Raw genomic sequence first — 5,544 nt, forward strand, 5'->3', positions numbered from 1 at the left:
CCACAACTCATCTGGTCTTCGCTCATTAGTGTTCAAGGCCTCAAACCTGTTCCTGAGATGATTCTGAAATTCAGGTGGTATGAAATCAAAGTCATATTTTTGTTAGGTTTGTCTATTTTATTGACCTTTTCAAAGAACCAACTCCTAGTGTTGTTTATGATTTCAATTGTTTTTCAGTTTTCTATTTCATTTCTTTCTGCTCTAATTTTTATAATTTCCATTTTATTAGAGGGTGTCAGGTTTTCTTGCTTGTTGGAGATATTGGGTTAAAGAGTCAATGGTCATTCTCCCCCCTGCCTTTTGATGTGTTTGCTTATTGCTATAAATTGACCTCTGGTTATTGCTTTGGCTATTTCCCAGAAGTTTTGGTAAGTGGTGTTTCTGTTGTTATTTTTCTCAAGAAACTTTTTAATTTCATTTTTTATTTCTTCTAGTACCCTGTCATGTTCAAGCAAGATGTTGTTCGGCTTCCAAATGTATTTTTTTTTCTCCTTTATCCTATTGTTATTAATTTCTAATTTTGTAGCATTGTGGTCTGAGAAAATGCTTTGTTTTATTTCTATGTTTTTTAATTTATTGAAGCTTGACTTGTGACCTAGAATGTGATCTATTCTGGAGAACGTTGCATGCACATTGCAAAAGAAGGTATACTGTGTTTTTTGGGGTGCATTAACTTATAGATATCTATGAGATAGAGCTCATTTATTGTGTAGCTTAATTCCTCAGAATCTTTGTTGAGTTTCTTTCTGGTAGTTATATCTTTTCTTGAGAGTGGTGTATTAAAATGTCCAAGTTGTATAATACTGTTGTCTATTTCCTCTTTCAGTTTTGTTAATGTTTGTTTTATATATTTTGCAAGTCTTTCATTGGGCTTATAAATATTTATTTTTGTTATGCCCTCTTGTCCTATTGACCCTTTAAGCATTATGTAGTGACCTTCCTTGTCATTGTGATGGTTTTTACATTGAAATTTATTTTATCAGAGATTAATATCACTACTCCTACTTTTTTCTTCTTTCCATTTGCTTGGTATATTTTTTTCCTCACCCTTTTATTTTTATTCTTTCTTTATCTTAATTTTTTTAGGTGTGTCTCTTTTAGGCAACATATTGATGGATTTTGGGGGTTTTGTCCAATCTGCTACCCTTTTTCTCTTCAGTGATACATTTAAACTATTCACAGTCAGTGTAATTTTTGAGAGACAAGATTTTATTGCTATCATTTTGTTGAGTTCTGTTTTGTGTTGTTACTAGTTATTTTGATCCATCCTGCTTTCTGTGACATTATATAAAAAGGATGTCTCTCAATGTTTTTTTGAAATGCTGGTCTTGTTTTTATAAATTCCCTTAGGTTCTATTTTTCTCAGAATGTCTTGATCTCTCCTTCAAATTTGATAGACAATTTTTTCTGGGTACAGTACTCTTGGTTGACAGTTGTGCTCTTTAAGTGTTCCATGTATGTCATTCCACTGTCTTGCTTGCATGGTTTCTGCTGTGAAATTGGCACTTAATCTTATCTCCTCTCCATTATAGTTTACTTTGTTTCTCTATTGCTGCTTTTAGAATTCTCTTCTTATCTTTGGTTCTGCCAAATTTCAATATGGTGTTTTTCTTTGGGGTCTATTCTATATGGTGTTTGCTCAGCTTCTTGAAGGTATATTCTCTCATTCTTCATTATGCCTGGGAAGTTTTCTTATAGTGATTCTTCCACAACTTTTTTGGTGCCTTTGCTTGTTTCTTACTGTTCTGGGATTCTGATGATGTGCATATTATTTCTTATGATGATGTCCCACATTATTCTTAGGTTTTTTCGCCCCCCCCCTTTCTTTTTTGATTCTGCTTTTTGCTCTAGCAGATCAGTGGAGACAATTTTATATTCTATTTCAATGGTTCTGTATTCCATGTCTCCAACCCTGTTCATATGTCCCTCCATCATGTTGACAGCATCTGAACCTTGGGCATCACATATCATGGTTTCTTGTTTTTCCAGTGCCTCTAATGCCTTGTTAATTTTATCTGCATTGTTTTGGATTGGATTTTTTTTTTGTTTTGTTTTTTAAAGTTCCTCCTGATTTTTGCTTGCAGTGTCCTATAATTCCTCAAGATTGTTTTTCACCCATTGGAAATATTTGATCACTGTTCTTTTGAATTCTCTGTCAGAAAGTTCCATCAGACTTTCTGGCTTCAGGAAATCCATTGTTACTGTGTCATTTGGGGGGAATGATATCTTGCTTTGGGCTTGTGTGGAGAGTGAAGTAGTCTGCCTCTTTCAGCGCATGCTGTGGTAGAGTTTTTTTGTGCCTGAGGCAATAGCTGGTTCTTGGTCTGATGTTACTGCTGCAGAAGAAGGTTGGATAGGTACACAAGTGGATGCACATAGGGTGGGTGCACATGCAGATGTATGCTTGGGGTGGAGGGAGATGCTCATCCAGATGCATACGGGAAGGGGATGTGGGGAGACCTGAATGGAAAACCAGGAAGCTTTGTTTTCCCTTCGAGTACAGGGTCTACCATTCCAGTTGAGCTCAGCTGTCTCACTCCTTTCTGCTTAGGGTGATGGGGTCCCACAATTGGTCTAGGAATCAGCAGTGATATTCCCTAAATACTTCACTCAATTTCCCACTGTCCTGCTTGCTCCTGGCAGGTGGATCCCAATGTGGTTCCCCGCTCCCTGCTGTGGCTCACTGCTCCCCATCATGACTCTCTGCAAACCTTCTGATTCTTATAACTCCCACAGCTCTCAAATGTCTATATTGATCTATAGCAATGTTTTGAGAAGCACCTATATATTTGTGCTTCCTTTTTGGTCTGAGGCCTTACAGGCCTCGGGCCTGACAGCAGTTATATTTCCAGAGTACCTGAGCAACCAAGGAAGAAACCTGTTGTTCCCTTCTGGAAGTGGCTTCTCATCTCTTTCGAGATGCCCAGTACCTCCCTGTTGCCTGAGTTAGGAGTCCACATGGTCAGGCCTGGCAGCAGTTTTCCCCCCAAAGTACCTGAAGACTAAGGAAGAAGCATGTGGTGAGACCGCACAAGATGCGGGCAGGCAGCCAGACAGCATGAGATGTGGGAAGCAGCGAGCAAGTCATGGCCTTTTTAATCACTTACTCTGAATCAGAGAGATAGAAGGAAATGAATTTGTGTCTTTGAAATGTGGTGTTCGAGAAGAGTACTGAGTGTCCCATGGACTGTCAAAAGACCAGACAGTTTTGTATCTTGGAAAAAGTATAGCCAGCATGTTTCTTAGAGGCAATGATGGTGAAGTTTCATCTCTCATACTATAGGTATGTTGCTAGATGAGGATAATTCTTGAAAGGGGATATCATGGTTGGAGGGATAGACAAGGTGATTGAAGCAAGGCAAAGATTGTGTGTCAAAGATTGTGAAGATGGTGTTGGATAGGACAGGATTCAGATCCATTCTTCAGAGGGTGGCTATAGGTCTTACTTGACTTGGCAACATCTCACAACAACAATAACTGTCTCATTATTAAGTAGCAAGAACATGAAATATAGCATTATTTTCACACTCAGGTCTAAAGCAACTGCCATCAAGTTTACTCCAGCTCATGGAGGCCTTTCCTTGTGTTTCTGACAATATAAACCTTTATGAAAATATCTTTCTTTCTCTGGTGGAGTGGCTAGTGGATTGGAACTGTTAACCAATTGACAACCCACCATGTAACACATACCATACCTCAGGTCTGGTAGACCCAATTTAACATGTATACCTCAGCTTTTAGCTGATCCTTAAATCAGCTTGTATATCTGACTTTTAATCTTAACTTCTGATTTCTATTCCAACTCACTTCTGGTAAATGTCCATTGATAGTTGAGAATTTGAGCCTCTCACTGGGTTCCTATAGGTCTGCTTCCCACCATCCTCACCTAGAAGGACCATGAGCTGATGGTTTTTATCCTAACACCCATCTGACAATTATAACATATGACTTTCAGTGGTTTGGCCACAGGGCTGTCCTCATATATGGGCCCACAATACGCCTCATTTAGCCTTTCCCACTGCATTTGGCCAACTCTATTTCTGTCCCGTCTTATAACCCACGGTGGTATGAGTGATTGATTTTGCTGGGAACTAACTGAAAGGTTGGAAATTTGCATCTACCTAGTGTCACCTCAGAAGGTACCACTCTAAAAAATCAGCCATTGAAAATCTTATGGAGCACAATTCTACTATGAGTAACCATGAGTTATAATCCACTTAAACTAGCACTGGTCCCTTCCCAAATGGGCCTGGTTGTTTCTATCTAGCTTGCTCCTCACAGAACTGCATTTGGTTTATTCTTTTTCCCATTGGACAATCCCTTTTGTCCGCTTTTTTCTCTGAGTTAACAAAAACTTACCATAAAAGTGTAACTCTCATTCCCCTTCCAGAGACATTTCTGTACTTCATCACCTCTCTAGCATCACAACTACCTCTTCTAAAAAGGCATTACTAATATTATTCCTTTTGCTTACAATTAATAATGAAAGAATTGTTCAACAATATCAAGTAAAATTTTGCTGAAGATTACTGCAAGGTTACAAGAATGACATAAGACCGGGCAATGTTTCATTCTGTTGTATATTATGCAGTGAACAGTCTGTAGATAACAAGCTGTCAGATATTCAAGTCAGATTCAGAAGAGGAAGTGGAATAAGGTATATAACTACTGATGTTCAGTGGATCTTGGCTGGAGAAAGAGAATAGTAGAAATTTGTTCACCATTGTTCCCCTTCTTTTTGGCTTCTCTACGTGATAACTTTTTGGAGTGTCTTCTGACATCCAGTTTGGTCTTTTCTTTCTCTCCTGACTTTGTAATTGTCTTTTGCTTCCTTCAAGGATGACATCCTTGATGCCCATTGTGGTTGGTGATGTCCACTGAAATGGCTAGAGACCATCGCTTGGGGACTTTGTCTTACCTGTTGTTTGCAAGCTTCTAGAGTAAAACTAGGTTTTGTTTTTTAATCATCTCATGAGAAAGGTCTTAGTGGGTGGTTACAGTCCAGGGAGGGACCTGCTTCCTTCAAATCAGGAAGAGACATTGTTTGCTCTTGGCACACTGAAGGCATTTGTATGATTCAGACAAAGCCCAAAAGAAAGGAGACCTTGATCAATACTGAGATTTATATGTGGGTAGGTGACATGGTTAGCTTTACTTAGTAGGTAGCTTGTGGCAACACTTCAAGAAAGAAAGAAAGGCTACGGGGATGTTTGTTTCTGTCTTTTGTGGTTATAGAAGCTTATCTCTGGAGGACATATGAGGGTGGTTTGTGTCATGGTGGTACAGGAAGTTGTGAAGGCCACAGTGAGATTCTTTGCAGTGAGACATTTCTCCTTTATGCAAGGAGTCAGTATACAATCCCTCCTTGAATGGACACATCACGAAGCTATCTGCCTTGGCCCTAGTGAGCTGGAAGGGGGCAGGACATGGTCAGCAAGGCTATGGCAGGGAACAATATTTGCATAAAAGCTGAAGCAGCACAGTGAGAAGAACTTTGGTATTAATGAATCTTTTTAATAGACAAATATTTATTTTTTTTCTTTT

The sequence above is a fragment of the Elephantulus edwardii genome, unplaced genomic scaffold, assembly GCF_000299155.1.
Source record: "Elephantulus edwardii isolate Elephantulus edwardi_28Jun2011 unplaced genomic scaffold, EleEdw1.0 scaffold00214, whole genome shotgun sequence".
Classification (NCBI taxonomy): Eukaryota; Metazoa; Chordata; class Mammalia; order Macroscelidea; family Macroscelididae; genus Elephantulus; species Elephantulus edwardii.